Raw genomic sequence first — 16,711 nt, 5'->3', positions numbered from 1 at the left:
TGGTCAGGTGGGAGGGCTGAGTGGGATATGAGTCTGATAGGCAGTAGTATGTGATGGGATTTGCGTCTGTCTGATTGGAAGGACAGTGTAGGATTTGGGTCTGATTGGAAGGACAGTGTAGGATTTGGGTCTGATTGGAAGGACAGTGTAGGATTTGGGTTTGATTGGAAGGACAGTGTAGGATTTGGGTCTGATTGGAAGGACAGTTTAGGATTTGGATCTGATTGGAAGGACAGTGTGGGATTTGGTTCTGATTGGAAGGACAGTGTAGGATTTGGGTTTGATTGGAAGGAAAGTGTAGGATTTGGGTCTGATTGGAAGGACAGTTTAGGATTTGGGTTTGATTGGAAGGACAGTGTAGGATTTGGGCCTGATTGGAAGGACAGTTTAGGATTTGGGTTTGATTGGAAGGACAGTGTAGGATTTGGGTTTGATTGGAAGGACAGTGTAGGATTTGGGTTTGATTGGAAGGACAGTGTAGGATTTGGGCCTGATTGGAAGGACAGTGTAGGATTTGGGTCTTATTGGAAGGACAGTGTAGGATTTGGGTCTGATTGGAAGGACAGTTTAGGATTTGGGTTTGATTGGAAGGACAGTTTAGGATTTGGGTTTGATTGGAAGGACAGTGTAGGATTTGGGTCTGATTGGAAGGACAGTTTAGGATTTGTGTTTGATTGGAAGGACATTGTAGGATTTGGGTCTGATTGGAAGGACAGTTTAGGATTTGGATCTGATTGGAAGGACAGTGTAGGATTTGGGTCTGATTGGAAGGACAGTGTAGGATTTGGGTCTGATTGGAAGGACAGTTTAGGATTTGGGTTTGATTGGAAGGACAGTGTAGGATTTGGGTCTGATTGGAAGGACAGTGTAGGATTTGGGTCTGATTGGAAGGACAGTTTAGGATTTGGGTTTGATTGGAAGGACAGTGTAGGATTTGGGTCTGATTGGAAGGACAGTTTAGGATTTGGGTTTGATTGGAAGGACAGTGTAGGATTTGGGTCTGATTGGAAGGACAGTGTAGGATTTGGATCTGATCAGGGGTACAGAGTGGGATTTGAATCTGATTGGGTCAAAGAGAGGTATTTGGGTCTAATCAAGTAGTCAGTCTTAGTCATGTCCTTGCTGGCAGAGTGTCCTCTGATGTCACAGCATGCAATGTGTACAGTTTTAAGGTTGGACTCCTTAGTCACATAGGTGGCAGTTCGGTCACTCACCCCCATTAATGAACAAATCAATAAGCTTGCTCACCGCATACCTCAGTGAGTAAACAGTTCTATGTACTGGCAGATGAACACTTACGTATGTAACGCGTGATGCTTCTTACATAAAAATTGTGACAGAATAAACATTATTATTGCATTAAAGTAAAGTATGTGACAAAAAAGAGGGTGAATTCAGAATGTGTAGGGAATTTTTGGATAAACCTTACTGAATCACCTACTCTCAAACCATTTTGGAACAGTGGGGGTAATTTACGAAAGGCAAATCCACTTTGCACTGAAAGTGCACTTGGAAGTGCAGTCGCTCTAAATCTAAGGGGTAAATTTGAAATGAGGGGAAGCTCTGCTGATTTCATCATCCAATCATGTGCAAGCTAAAATGCTGTTTTTTTATTTTCCTTGCATGTCCCCCTCAGATCTACAGCGACTGCACTTCCAAGTGCACTTTCAGTGCAAAGTGGATTTTCCTTTAGTAAATAATCCCCAGTGTCATCCATTTTAGAAATATGACGACCATTTTAAAGCAGTTTTTATATAAAAAAAAATGTGGTAATATAAAAAAATAAATAAATACACGTACTTACCTACCTGCTGCAGGCATCGGTCTGATACTACAAGCTGTCCCTTGCTGGCGCTAAGCTCGAGAATTGAGCGATCACGTGACCATGATCGCTCAGTTCTCGGGTCCACTATGAGCAGAAAGTGGTGACTTTTAATCGCGTCTCTCTTCTTTGCCCCTCCAGAGCTCACTGGAGCACCAGGCTAAAGAGGGGGTGGGAGCGGCTGGCTCAGGCTCTCAGCAGTGTGCTAAAAGGCTGAGCCAGCTGCCTGTAAGGCACCTGGGTGGATCTTGACATCATTGTGGGGATCCCTACAGAGTCTGGAGCGCCTCAGTCATGTTAGCAAGCAGTGGGCTGGATGGGAGATATTTCATACCTCCCAGCTTTTTAAGATGGGAATGAGGGACACCTATCAGCAAAAGTATGCAGGCATAGGACACACCCATGACCACGCCCCCTTAAAGGAGAATTATACAAAAAAACAAGATTGGTTAAACCCACAAGTGCTTTTTTTTACCACTACTATTCCTTTATATTGGCTTTTAGAACTTACAAATACATCAATTTAGAAATCAGATGAAAGGTTTAGTGCTGGAAAACACTTTTTGATAGATAAAAAGTGCATTTTATATACATCTATATAGATCAGACCAAAATGAGGGACAAATGAGGAGGAATGAGGGACAGAGGGACATTGGTCCAAATCAGGGACAGTCCCTCAAAATCAGGGACAGTTGGGAGCTATAGATATGTGTCCTATCTGTTTGTGTTGTGGTCTTTTTAAGGGGATGACAAATGTACTCAGGGATTCTCACCTGTTCAGGATGAGGGGTTCTGGGGTGGTTGGGCAGAGAGGGAAAAACTGATCCACAGTTTTCCCAGAGTTGATCAGCCCTAATATGGCAGGGGCGTATCTACCCCGAGGCAAACAAGGCGTTTGCCTTGGGCAGCATTTTTCAGGGGGTGGCACCGCCCCCTGGAGGCAACCGCACTATAGCCAAATGACGGCTACAATGTGGTCCTCCAGTTCTGAGAGAGCATCTATTGATGTCCTCTCAGAACCGCACTTGCTATGGCGTGCACCCGGCACGCTCTGTGATCGCTGTGTGCTTCAGACCGCGGTAAAGAGCCAGTCACAGCTCTTTGCCACATGATCAGCTGTGTCCAATCACAGCTGATCACGATGTACACACACTTGCCGGTTATCCGCATTCATTTTCTCACACAGCAACTTGCTAGTGTGAAAGGGGATAGCTACACTGATAATTAGGGCACTAATCAGTATCCCGATTATCAGTGCAGTCCCAATCAATTCCTATCAGGAAAACCGTTCATCTGTATGCTATTCCAACGGACCAAAAACGACGCAAGGGCAGCTATTGGCTACTGGCAATTGAACTTCCTTTTTCTAGTCCCATCGTACGTCATTGCGTTCTAAATGATCGGACTTTGGTGTGATCGTGTGTAGGCAAGTCGGTTTCATCGGAACTCTGTCGGAAAAACCGTCAGAGTTTATTCTGACGGAAAAACCGGTTGTGTGTACGTGGCATTACAGATTGCTCCTAGGATCCATCCATGGATCACATATAGATTCCTCTCAGGACTTATCCACAGATCTCGTACAGATTTCTCTCAGGACCCATCCATGGATCTCATACAAAGTTCTCGGAGGACCCATCCATGGATCTCATACAAAGTCCTCGGAGGACCCATCCATGGATCTCATACAAAGTCCTCAGAGGACCCATCTATGGATCTCATACAGATTCCTCTCAGGATCCCTACATGAATCTCATTTCTTTCAGGATCTATTCACAGATCTCATACAGATTCCTCCAAGGACCCATCCACAGATCTCATACAGATTCCATCAGGACCCATCCATGGATCTCATACAGATTCCTCTCAGGATCCAGCCACAGATCTTGTACAGATTCCTCTCAGGAGGACCCATTCACAGTTCTCATACAGATTCCAATCAGGACCCATCCATGGATCTCATATAGGTTCCTCTCAGGATCCACCTGGATCTTGTACATTTTCCTCTCAGCATCCACCCAAGATCTCATACAGAATCCTCTCAGGACCCATCCATGGATCTTATAAAATTTCCTCGCAGGACTAGGGTTGCCACTTCATCCCTTTAAACCCTAACACGTATTAATTACACAGGTTCTGTGGCTGGTTAAAGTGGTAATTAAAATCACTTAGTGACTTATCTGCATTAAGTTAGCCACAGAACCTGTGTAATTAAAAAGTGTTCAGGTTTAAAGGGATGGGGTGGCAACCCTACTTGGGACCCATCCATGGATCTCATCCAGATTCCTCTCAGGATCTGTGCACGAAAATCATACAGATTTCTTTCAGGATCCATCCACAGATCTCATAAAGATCTCTTTCTTTTGAGTGTCAACACAGGGCTCTGGGCTCTGATTGGACACAGACGATCAGCAGGTCCTGCTGACAGACTCCAGCTGTGTCAAATCACAGGGGAGTAGGCAACCTAAACCTGAAAACAGACAGCGATGTACCAGTATGTCGCCGTGCCTGTACGGGACACCTGTCCGCAGTACATTGCGGGTGGGCGGTACAAAAATGGTTAAAACTGTCCTAAGGGGGACTCAACAGTCACTTCCCAGCATATATATTAAGTCATTCTAGAATCCAGGAACTAAAAACACATACAAAGAAGCTTCTGTTTGTGGCATTTGATATAACTGTTATAGAACCTGAACTGTGACTAAACACACCCAACGATAGGTATGAAGTGTCACCCAACCCTAGTTGCCACCTCATCCCTTTAAACCCGAACACATATGAATTACACAGGTTCTGAGGCTAATTTATTGCAGATAATGCACCAAGTGAGTTTAATTACCACCTTAATCAGCCACAGATCCTGTGTAATTAATATGTGTTCGGGTTTAAAGGGATGAGGTGGCAACCCTACACCCAACTCATTCTTCTTTCTTAGTATGGTGCACTTTTCCTGTATAGTTCCTATTTATGGATAAAATGCGAGGCTGTCCCTGGCCCTGCACAGCATGCATATGGGGATTGTTTAGGAACCTCCCGTTGGTAGGGACTCCAGTTGGAGTTATGGTCAGAGCACAGGCCATTATTCTGTTCATACAAAAAGAAACAAAAACGGGGGCGTTTACCCATACATGTGATTGTGGGTATATTAAGAGGATGTTTGAGGAGGCTAATCTACCATTGCTGTGGCTCTGAAGAAGAGGGTTCTCCCTCGTAACGCGTAAGCCGTTTGTGATGCCATCAAGTTCCTCCAAATATCTGGTCCAGGTGGCAAGCGTCTAGAGATACTGCTCGTAATTGCTGGAACATTTATAAGCCTCGTTTTAAAGCTCGTTTGTGAGTATAATTCTTGTTAGACTTTATAAATAAACGTTATCCTTGGTAATGCACAAGGTCGGTGCGCCCTCCTTTTCTTTTTGCATGTTTCAGTTCTAAGGATACCCATTGTTCTGAGGAGGGCACCAAGACCTGCGACATTCCATATACTTTTATAAAAGGGTTGGCTACACCACCTACTCAGTTGACCAAGCTCCCGAGCACAGGAGATTGTATTGTGCATTATTCTGTTCATTCTGGGATATCTTTCATGGATGATTTATAAGCCAGGCAGGACAATCATGGTTCCTGTACCTGTGCTCAGCGAACATCCCATAGGTCTGTAAATTAATCAGGCAGTTTCCAGTCATGCAAAGACTCTGGGCTCTTAGGTTACAGTAACATGGCCGGTAACTTTATCTCCGGCATCGGTGACTGTCGCTGCCATGTGTCTTTTGTTGTTGTAGTTGATTAGGGGGGCGTGACTTTTGTCTTTTAGCTTCTTTTACTATCTACTCATTTTGGAGGGATCTCAGATATCATCATCTACACAAAACAATCAGTGCTTAACCACTTCAATACCGGGCATTTTCACCCCCTTCCTGCCCAGGCCAATTTTCAGTTTTCAGCGCTGTCGCATTTTGAATGACAATTGCGCGGTCATGCAACACTGTACCCAAATGAAATTGTTATCATTATTTCGTCACAAACAGAGCTTTCTTTTGGTGGTATTTGATCATCTCTGCGGTTTTTCTTTTTTGCGCTATAAACAAAAAAAGAGCGACAAGTTTGAAAAAAAAATACAATATTTTTTACTTTTTGCTATAATAAATATCCCAAAAAAAACCTAATTTTTTCCTCAGTTTTGGCCGATATGTATTCTTCTACATATTTTTGGTAAAAAAAAATTGCAATAAGCATATATTGATTGGTTTGCGCAAAAGTTATAGTGTCTACAATATTGGGGATAGTTTTATGGCATTTTTATTATTTTTTTTTTTACTAGTAATGGCAGCGATCTGCGATTTTTATCGTGACTGCGACATTTCGACGGGCATATCGGACACTTTTGACCATTTTGGGACCATTCACATTTATACAGCGATCAGTACTATAAAAATGCATTTATTACTGTATAAATGTCACTGGCAGGGAAGGGGTTAACACTCGGGGGCGATCAAGGGGTTAATTGTGTTACCTAGGGAGTGATTCTAACTGTAGGGGGAGGGGGCTCACAAGGGGAGGAGACCGATCGGTGTTCCTCTGTACACGAAAAACATGATCAGTCTCCTCTCACCTGACAGGACGTGGATCTGTATGTTTACACACGCAGATCCACGTCCTGGCTCTGTTACCGGGCAATCGCGGGCACCAGGCGGACAACGCGGCCGCCAGGCAATGCGCAACGGCTCCCGAGTGACGCGACGGGCGCGCACGAGCACCTCCCCAGACTGCCGGAAAGCCCAGGACGTCATATGACGCCCGCCCAGGATGGGAGATCTCTCCTGCGGACATCATATGACTATGGGCAGTACTGAAGGGGTTAAAGTGTTACTAAACCCACAACAGTAAAATCAGTCTGTATATGCAGTAAAGCATGTTTGTTATACTCAGTGTGGAACCTAAGGGGTTAATACTATGCATTGTGTAAAAAGGCTGTTTGATCTTGTCTTCTCTGATCCTCCCCCTTCTTGCATTGTCCCCAAAACATCTCTAGTTAAGACAGAGTTAGTGGAGTCAGTCTGCACATGCTCAGTTTGGTGTGTATTGCTAGAGAGTTTTTTTTTCTTTCTTGGGAGACTGCATATGATCAGCACATGGCCAATCAGCACTGTCCAGACAGAGGGTCAGGGGTCCTGCATCCTCATAGGACAGCCAGTGCATGATAAAAAACTCCTCCTACAAGTTGAGAAAAGGTATTTAGCAGTTTATATTTACTAAAATAATCGCATTTCCATGTTCTGTGTACTGGGGGAGACCAGATATAGTAAATGCAGGGTCCTGGGTTTAGTAACACTGTAAAGTGGAAGTAAACTTCCATCATTTGCTTTTATCTATAGGCATACCTCACAACTTTTTGAGATGGGAATGAGGGACACCTCTTAGCAAAAGTATGTAGGCAGAGGACACACCCCCTGCCACGCCCCCTCATAGGAAAAAAAAAAGTTTAGTTAAAGCCACAAGTGTTTTTTTTAACCACTACTATTCCTTTATATTGGCTTTTGATATTTACAAATGCAGCAATTTAGAAATCGAATGAAAGGTTTAGCACTGGGAAACACTTTTTGAAAGACAAAAAGTGCATTTTATATACAACTATATAGATCAGACTAAAATGAGGGACAAATGAGGAGGAATGAGGGACAGAGGGACATTGCTCCAAATCAGGGACAGTCCCTCGAAATCAGGGACAGTTGGGAGCTATGCCTATAGGCAAGTCTATAACAAGACTTACCTATAGGTAGTGTAAATAGCTCCTAAAGGTACACCGTTTAGGAAATGTTTAGTTTACATGCAGCTAGTGACATCACTGGCGCATGCACTCTAAAGGAATGGCCACCCGTGCCATTTATTCAGAGCCCTATGCCGGGAACGAAGGCATGCGTGGGAGTGATGTCATCGCGGCTCCGGACAGTCACAGAGCTGGAGTTCGCAAACCCAGAAGCAAGAAGGGGAATGATAAGAGCTCCTGAAGCGATGACTTCTCGGCGCAGGAAGAACTTTGTTTTAAGGTAAATGTAACATAATGTGCTAGTATGTGATGCATACTAGCACATTATGCCTTTACCTTTTGCAGGTACAAAAATTTTTTTTTTTTAATTGTCCACCGCTTTAAGTATTGCTTAGTTTAAAGAGACCCTGTCATCTGTAAATCTTTATATGACACATCCATGTAGAATGATGGTAAAATAATGTAATAAAGAAGGGATCAAGCAAGTTCATTGCATTTCAGGCTTATGATAGGAGCTTGTCCATGTTGTGCCATACCTAAGACGCACTGGGGTTGATTTACTAAACATGGAGGGTGCAAAATTTGGTGCAGCTGTCAAAACTTAAAGTAGTTTTAAACCCACGAAAAGAAAAACAACAACAAAAAAAACCTGCAAGTCAAAGGCATAATGAGCTAGTATGCATAGCATACTAGCTCATTATGAAATACTTACCTAAAATCGAAGCCCCCGCAGTGGTCTCGGCACACCACATTTACAGGTATTTCTGGGTATGATGGGCTCCGATGCTGTGTTTCGGGCGCATGGGATTTGCCGGTAACGGCATAGCAGATGAAAAAACGGCACAAGCGAGCCGTTTCTTCAGTGCACATGTGCCGATGACGTCGCTGATACAGTGAATATCTCCTAAACTGTGCAAGTTTAGGAGATATTCATGGTACTTACAGGTAAGCCTTATTATAGACTTACCTGTAGGTAAAAGTGGTGTGTACAGCCTGGTACACACGATCGGACTTTATACAAACTTTTCCGTGGATTTCTGTCCAAAGGGCGTTGGCCGTGAACTTGGTATGCATACACACGGCAGGACTTTTTAGGCAACAAACACGAACGTAGTGACGTTTCAACGTACTGACGACACTTCAAAAGAGGACGTTCAATTCTCCGGCGCCACCCTTTGGTCAACTTCTGTATTGCTGTCTGATCTTTTGAATTGGTTCTGAGAATGCGTGTTGGCACTTTGTACTAAAGTCCGATGGTTTTGTGTACACGTGATCGGTCTTGCCGACGTCGGACTTTTGTTGCCGCCAAGTTTGTTTGTTCGCACAGCCAACATTTGTCCGATGAAAAGCGAAAAAGTTTGTCCGATGGGAGTGTACACACGGCCGGATGTTGCCTTAAAACAGATAATTTGCATGTTTGTTGTCAAAAAGTCCGATCGTGTGTATGGGCCTTAAGAGTTTACAACCACTTTAACAGAACAAGCTGAAGTTAGAAGCTGATTGGCTATCATGCACAGATGCACCAGATTTTGCACTCTCGAGTTTTAGTAAATCAACCCCATAATCCGCAGAGGATAATGAGAGTTGTTTGTCTTCTAAACCGTCACATGGGGGTATTGCAGAAAATCCCACAATCCTCCAAAGTCACCACGCGGAAAATGTATTCTGAACTAAAGTGAGTATATAAGATGTTGAGTATTTCTGTGGGAGTTGTAGGACATGGCGGAGGAGAGGACATTCACTTAGTGGAACATGAAGTACTATGTCAGCAGGATGTCCATGTGGGTCCTGGGGGTTCGTGTAACCTAATACACTCCCTGTCTGTAGGCAAGGCTCATAGGACAAGTAATACGCCAACAGTGTGAAGAAGAAAAAATCCCCAGTTCCTATCTTCCTACTAAGATGTGAGCAATGAGTTTCTGGATATTATATTGCACAATAAGTCAATTCCACTTACCCACACAAGAAGAAACCATCTTTATTCCAGTAAGATGAATACTATGTTTGCATCATACCTAAGCTCCAAAAGTGGTTACTTGGTGCTTGTTCCTCAGACCCGCTGTAGTGCCACTGAAACATGCTCGTGCTCCTGTTCCCCCTGATGACGCTGTTTGACAACGCAACGCATTGGGCGGGTCTTGACCGGTGACATCATCCAGCCCGCAGTGGTGCTGGTGTGGCACTGTTTTACATTATGTGCGGCCTCTGTGTCTTTTCATGAATGTGGATGCTGTTCGGCCTGACATGCTGACCTTAAACCTAGGTTTAAAAGTTGGCGGCTTGCTGTGATCACTGTCGGATATCTGCAGGCTTGTTACCCAACATGCTTGCTTGATTTCTGTTATAGCGTTCAATTTTATCTGGTGAGAGGCCATTGTTACTTGTCGTGTAGGGCACAAGGTGTTTGGTTATCTCTTCCAGATACACTATATTGTCAAAAGTATTGGGACACCTGCCTTTATGCGCACATGGACTTTAATGGCATCCCAGTCTTAGTCCGTAGGGTTCAATATTGAGTTGGATTAATATAGGGATACAGAGCTGAGAGGAAGAGAAAAGAACTGCCAACATCCCAATTAGGAAACAGAATGTGTTGCATGCATATAGCAGCATGGAAACCCCTCGGCTAATGCCAATTTATTGATATATAACCATAAAACCAGGACATAGTCCATAAAACATGAATACAAAAGCATAAGTAACATGGTATAGTGTATACAATGTGTGTATATGAATGTCTATATACCCTATACCATGTCACTTATGCTTTTGTATGCATGTTTTATGGACTATGTCCTGGTTTTATGGTTATATATCAATAAATTGGCATTAGCCTTTTAATCATATTATTTGTTTCTTAACTGCCTCAAAGTCCCTGAGGAGTTTCCATGCTGCTATATGCACACCCCACATTCTCAATATTGAGTTGGAGGCTAGTCAAGTTCTTCCACCCCATAAGGACCTTGCTTTGTGCACTGGACCAAATCATTTGGTGGAGGGGGAATTATGGTGTGGGGGTTGTTTTTCAGGGGTTGGGCTTGGCCCCTTGGTTCCAGTGAAGGAAAGTCTTAAGGCATGGGTGGTCAACCTGTAGCCTTCCAGCTGTTGCAGAACTACAGTTCCCATCATGCCTCTGCTTTTCGGAGTCAAGCTTGTATCTGTCATTGGTCCCTCATGGGACTTATAGTTCCGCAACAGCTGGAGGGCCACAGGTTGACCACCCATGTCTTAAAGAGTCAGCATACCAAGACATTTTGGACAATTTCGTACTCCCAACTTTGTGGGAACAGTTTGGGGATGGCCCCTTGCTCTTCCCACGTGACTGGTCCATAAAGACATGGATGAGCGAGTTTGGGGTGGAGGAACTTGCCTGGCCTGCACAACCCGAAGACCTTTGGGATGAATTAGAGCGGAGACTGCGAGCCAGGCCTTCTCATCCAACATCAGTGCCTGACCTCACAAATGCTCTTCTGGAAGAATGGTCAAATATTCCCATAGACACACTCCTAAACCTTGTGGACAGCCTTCCCAGAAGAGTTGAAGCTGTTATAGCTGCGAAGGGTGGGCCAATTCAATATTGAACCCTACGGACGAAGACTGGGATGTCATTAAAGTTCATGTCCGTGTAAAGGCAGGCGTCCCAATACTTTTGACAATATAGTGTATATTCACTTGACTGGTGAATGGTTAAATGCTCTCATTTGAACTTTCTTAGTTCTTTCTTCCAGCATGCTGAAGATTTTCACATCATTAGACATTGATATACAGTATCTCACAAAAGTAAGTACACCCCTCACATTTTTGTAAATATTTAATTCTACCTTTTCATGTGACAACACTGAAGAAATGACACTTTGCTACAATGTAAAGTAGTGAGTGTACAGCTTGTATAACAGTGTAAATTTGCTGTCCCCTCAAAATAACTCAACACACAGCCATTAATGTCTAAACCGCTGGCAACAAAAATTTCTGTTGATGTGACTTCACTAACCATGAAAAAATTGATTGAGCCTGGAAATGGAGGAACATTTTTCTAATGTATGGCCAGATTAACCGCTTCAGCCCCGGAAGATTTGGATCACCTCTGCGGTTTGTATTTTTTGCGCTATATATATATAAAAAAAAAAAAAAAAAGAGCGACAATTTTGAAAAAAACACAATATTATGTACTTTTTGCTATAATAAATATCCACGTTTTTTTTTTAAAAAAAAAGCTATTTTTTCTCAGTTTAGGTCGAAATGTATTCTTCTACATATATTTGGTAATAAAAATCACAATAAGCGTATATTGATTGGTTTGCGCAAAAGTTATAGTGTCTATAAAATAGGGGATAGTTTTATGGCATTTTTATTATTATTTTTTTTTTTAATTAGTAATGGCGGCGATGTGCGATTTTTATTGTGACTGCGACATTATGGTGGACACATCGGACACTTTAACACTATTTTGGGACCATTGTCATTTATACAGCGATCAGTGCTATAAAAATGCACTGATTACTGTGTAAATGACACTGGCAGGGAAGGGGTTAACCACTAGGGGGCGATCAAGGGGTTAAGCGTGTCCTAGGAAGTGATTCTACCTGTAGGGGGGATGGGCTACCACTAACATGACAGCGATCACTTCTCCCGATGACAGGAAGCAGTAGATCTCTGTCATGTCACTAGGCAGAACGGGGAAATGCCTTGTTTACATAGGCATCTCCCCGTTCTGCCTCTCCACACTGCTGGCGAACATCGAGTTCCCGGGAGCCGCGGGCACGCGCCCGCGGCGGGCGCACGTGAAAGGCAGCAAATTTAAAGGGACGTACAGGTACGCCCATTTGCCTGTCTGTGCCATTCTACCGACGTACATCTGCGTGCGGCGGTCGGCAAGCGGTTAATGGCATCCCAGTCTTAGTCCGTAGGGTTCAATATTGAGTTGGCCCACCCTTTGCAGTTATGACAGCTTCAACTCTTCTGGGAAGGCCGTCCACAAGGTTTAGGAGTGTCTATGGGAATGTTTGACCATTCTTCCAGAAGTGTATTTGTGAGGTCAGGTACTGATGTTGGACGAGAAGGCCTGGCTCGCAGTCTCCGCTCTAATTCGTCCCAAAGGTGTTCTATCGGGTTGAGGTCAAGACAGTCAAGTTCCTCCACCCCAAACTCACTCATCCATGTCTTTATGGACCTTGCTTTGTTCACTGGTCCAAATCATTTGGTGGAGGGGGGATTATATAAAGACATGGATCGCTCATCCATGTGTTTATGCCGCCTTGTGTAAAGTATAATATAGTATACATCTTTCCCAGCAAATTACACATCACATCCCAACAAATTCCTTCAACTTCCAGCAAGCTGAGAAGCTACTTCAGCCTATATAAATGGTCCTCTGTTTTTATACCAAACCAAGCCACAAAGTGGTTATTCCAGAAATTTTTCATTCTTTTCTTGTATCAAATGACTAAGCCAGAGGCATCCCAGGAGCAGAGTTGAGGGACTGGCATGTATTAGTATCAGCCAGTGCATCCTTTCTTCTCACATGATGCCTCTGGCATAGTCATATCAAACAAAAACAGCATGTAGAGTTTCAGAAATAACAAGTTTATACCTTGTTTGGTGTAAAAACACAGAGGACACATTTATACGCATTTTTTCTATCGGTTGAACTCAATGAACTTGTGCCTTTTTTTCAACCTGACTGTGTAACCACTCATGAGGGATATACAGGAGATGCCGTTGCTGACCTTCTTTTGCAAATAATAGATCCCTGGCTGTGGTTTTTGAGCCACCAGCTTTAATACTTTCCAAGTCACTGTCCTTGAACAACTACCCTGTTTCCCCGAAAATAAGACCTAGCGTGATTGTCGGTGATGGCTGCAATATAAGCCCTACCCCCCAAATAAGCCCTAGTTAAAGTCCTTGTAGGTCTTATTTTCAGGGTAGGGCTTATTTTCGGAGAAACAGGGTAGGGCTTATTTGGGGGGGTAGGGCTTATATTGCAGCCATCACCGACAATCACGCTAGGTCTTATTTTCGGGGAAACAAGGTATGCAGATCTGGAAAAAAAAGGAGGAAAGTACTCTATACTAGGCCAACAGGTCAACATCATGAAGCAAGCGGGACATCATCAAAGCCAGACAACCAGCATTTTGAGAAGGAATGTTTAGCAATGAGAGGCTTCTTTTAAAGTTAGATATGTACAACCTCCATAAAGCAGTAAGGCATTTAGCTACACAGTCATCTAAAGCCGGCCATAGATGGATCAAATCTTGGCCGGTTTAGCAGGGATCGGCCAAGATTAGTTCCATCTATGGACAGGCTGGTTGTACTGAAGACAATCCTTTGATTGACTTCAGTACAACCAGCCTGTCGGATGTTTTGCATGTGATAACGGCTGGCGGCTATAGCCATTGCGTTCTGCCGGTGGGGAAGGATAAAATGAGATAAAACAACAAAAGAAGATGGACAGATAAACCAATCTGTGTGAAACAAGTACTGTTCATCATATTACGGGCTACCAAAGGAATCTGAGGGGCCACAAGTAATAATAGCGTTATAGGGTCATTGTCAGGATAGATGTAAGGCCAGACGTAGGTCTGACTATGGTACATAAAGTATACTATACAAAGAAATTGACAGGGGGTGGGTGGCGCTACCTTGTGAGGGTACCTTGATTTGCAATATAATGGGCCTCAAAAGGGATCAGGAAAGATGTAATAGTAACTGTACCCCCTACTTAAGTAATCCCTCTTTAAGTGATGGGTCTAGATATCCAGCGTTAACTGAATATACTGTGCTACCAGGTCTTAGTCATGCCTATATGCAAGTGTACACCGTGTGATTTAATCAACAAAAAAATAATATATATTAACCACTTGAGCCCCGGACCATTATGCTGCCTAAGGACCAGAGGTCTTTTTCCAATTTGGCACTGCGTCGCTTTAACTGCTAATTGCGCGGTCATGCAATGCTGTACCCAAACGAAATTTGCGTCCTTTTCTTCCCACAAATAGAGCTTTCTTTTGATGGTATTTGATCACCTCTGCGGTTTTTATTTTTTGCGCTATAAACGGAAAAAGACCGAAAATTTTGAAAAAAAATGATATTTTCTACTTTTTGTTATAAAAAAAATCCAATAAACTAAATTTTAGTCATACATTTAGGCCAAAATGTATTCGGCCACATGTCTTTGGTAAAAAAAATGTCAATAAGCGTATATTTATTGGTTTGCGCAAAAGTTATAGCGTCTACAAACTAGGGTACATTTTCTGGAATTTACACAGCTTTTAGTTTATGACTGCCTATGTCATTTCTTGAGGTGCTAAAATGGCAGGGCAGTACAAAACCCCCCCAAATGACCCCATTTTGGAAAGTAGACACCCCAAGGAAATTGCTGAGAGGCATGTTGAACCCATTGAATATTTATTTTTTTTGTCCCAAGTGATTGAAAAATGACAAAAAAAAAAAAAAAAAAAAATATTTACAAAAAGTCGTCACTAAATGATATATTGCTCACACAGGCCATGGGCCTATGTGGAATTGCACCCCAAAATACATTTAGCTGCTTCTCCTGAGTATGGGGATACCACATGTGTGGGACTTTTTGGGAGCCTAGCCGCGTACGGGGCCCCGAAAACCAATCACCGCCTTCAGGATTTCTAAGGGTGTAAATTTTTGCTTTCACTCTTCACTGCCTATCACAGTTTCGGAGGCCATGGAATGCCCAGGTGGCACAAAACCCCCCAAAATGACCCCATTTTGGAAAGTAGACACCCCAAGCTATTTGCTGAGAGGCATATTGAGTCCATGGAATATTTTATATTTTGACACAAGTTGCGGGAAAGTGACACTTTTTTTTTTTTTTTTTTTTTTTTTCATAAAGTTGTCACTAAATGATATATTGCTCACACAGGCCATGGGCATATGTGGAATTGCACCCCAAAATACATTTAGCTGCTTCTCCTGAGTATGGGGATACCACATGTGTGGGACTTTTTGGGAGCCTAGCCGCGTACGGGGCCCCGAAAACCAATCACTGCCTTCAGGATTTCTAAGGGTGAAAATTTTTGATTTCACTCTTTACTGCCTATCACAGTTTCGGAGGCCATGGAATGCCCAGGTGGCACAAAACCCCCCCAAATGACCCCATTTTGGAAAGTAGACACCCCAAGCTATTTGCTGAAAGGCATGGTGAGTATTTTGCAGCTCTCATTTGTTTTTGAAAATGAAGAAAGACAAGAAAAAACATTTTTTTTTTTTCTTTTTTCAATTTTCAAAACTTTGTGACAAAAAGTGAGGTCTGCAAAATACTCACTATACCTCTCAGCAAATAGCTTGGGGTGTCTACTTTCCAAAATGGGGTCATTTGGGGGGGTTTTGTGCCACCTGGGCATTCCATGGCCTCCGAAACTGTGATAGGCAGTGAAGAGTGAAATCAAAAATTCACGCCCTTAGAAAGCCTGAAGGCGGTGCTTGGTTTTCGGGGTCCCGTACGCGGCTAGGCTCCCAAAAAGTCTCACACATGTGGTATCCCCGTACTCAGGAGAAGCAGCAGAATGTATTTTGGGGTGTAATTTCACATATTTCCATGGCATGTTTGAGCAATATATCATTTAGTGACAACTTTGTGCAAAAAAAAAAAAAAAAAAAAAAATTTGTCTCTTTCCCGCAACTTGTGTCGCAATATAAAATATTCCATGGACTCGACATGCCTCTCAGCAAATAGCTTGGGGTGTCTACTTTCCAAAATGGGGTCATTTGGGGGGGTTTTGAACTGTCCTGGCATTTTATGCACAACATTTAGAAGCTTATGTCACACATCACCCACTCTTCTAACCACTTGAAGACAAAGCCCTTTCTGACACTTATTGTTTACATGAAAAAGTTTTTTTTTTTTGCAAAAAAATTACTTTGAACCCCCAAACATTATATATTTTTTTAAAGCAAATGCCCTACAGATTAAAATGGTGGGTGTTTCATTTTTTTTTTTCACACAGTAATTGCGCAGCGATTTTTCAAACGCATTTTTTGGGGAAAAAACACACTTTTTTTAATTTTAATGCACTAAAACACGCTATATTGCCCAAATGTTTGATGAAATAAAAAAGATGATCTTAGGCCGAGTACATGGATACCAAACATGACAT

The sequence above is a fragment of the Aquarana catesbeiana genome, linkage group LG12 (genome assembly GCF_042186555.1).
Source record: "Aquarana catesbeiana isolate 2022-GZ linkage group LG12, ASM4218655v1, whole genome shotgun sequence".
Taxonomy (NCBI): Eukaryota; Metazoa; Chordata; class Amphibia; order Anura; family Ranidae; genus Aquarana; species Aquarana catesbeiana.
Note: the sequence above shows the minus strand (reverse complement) of the source record.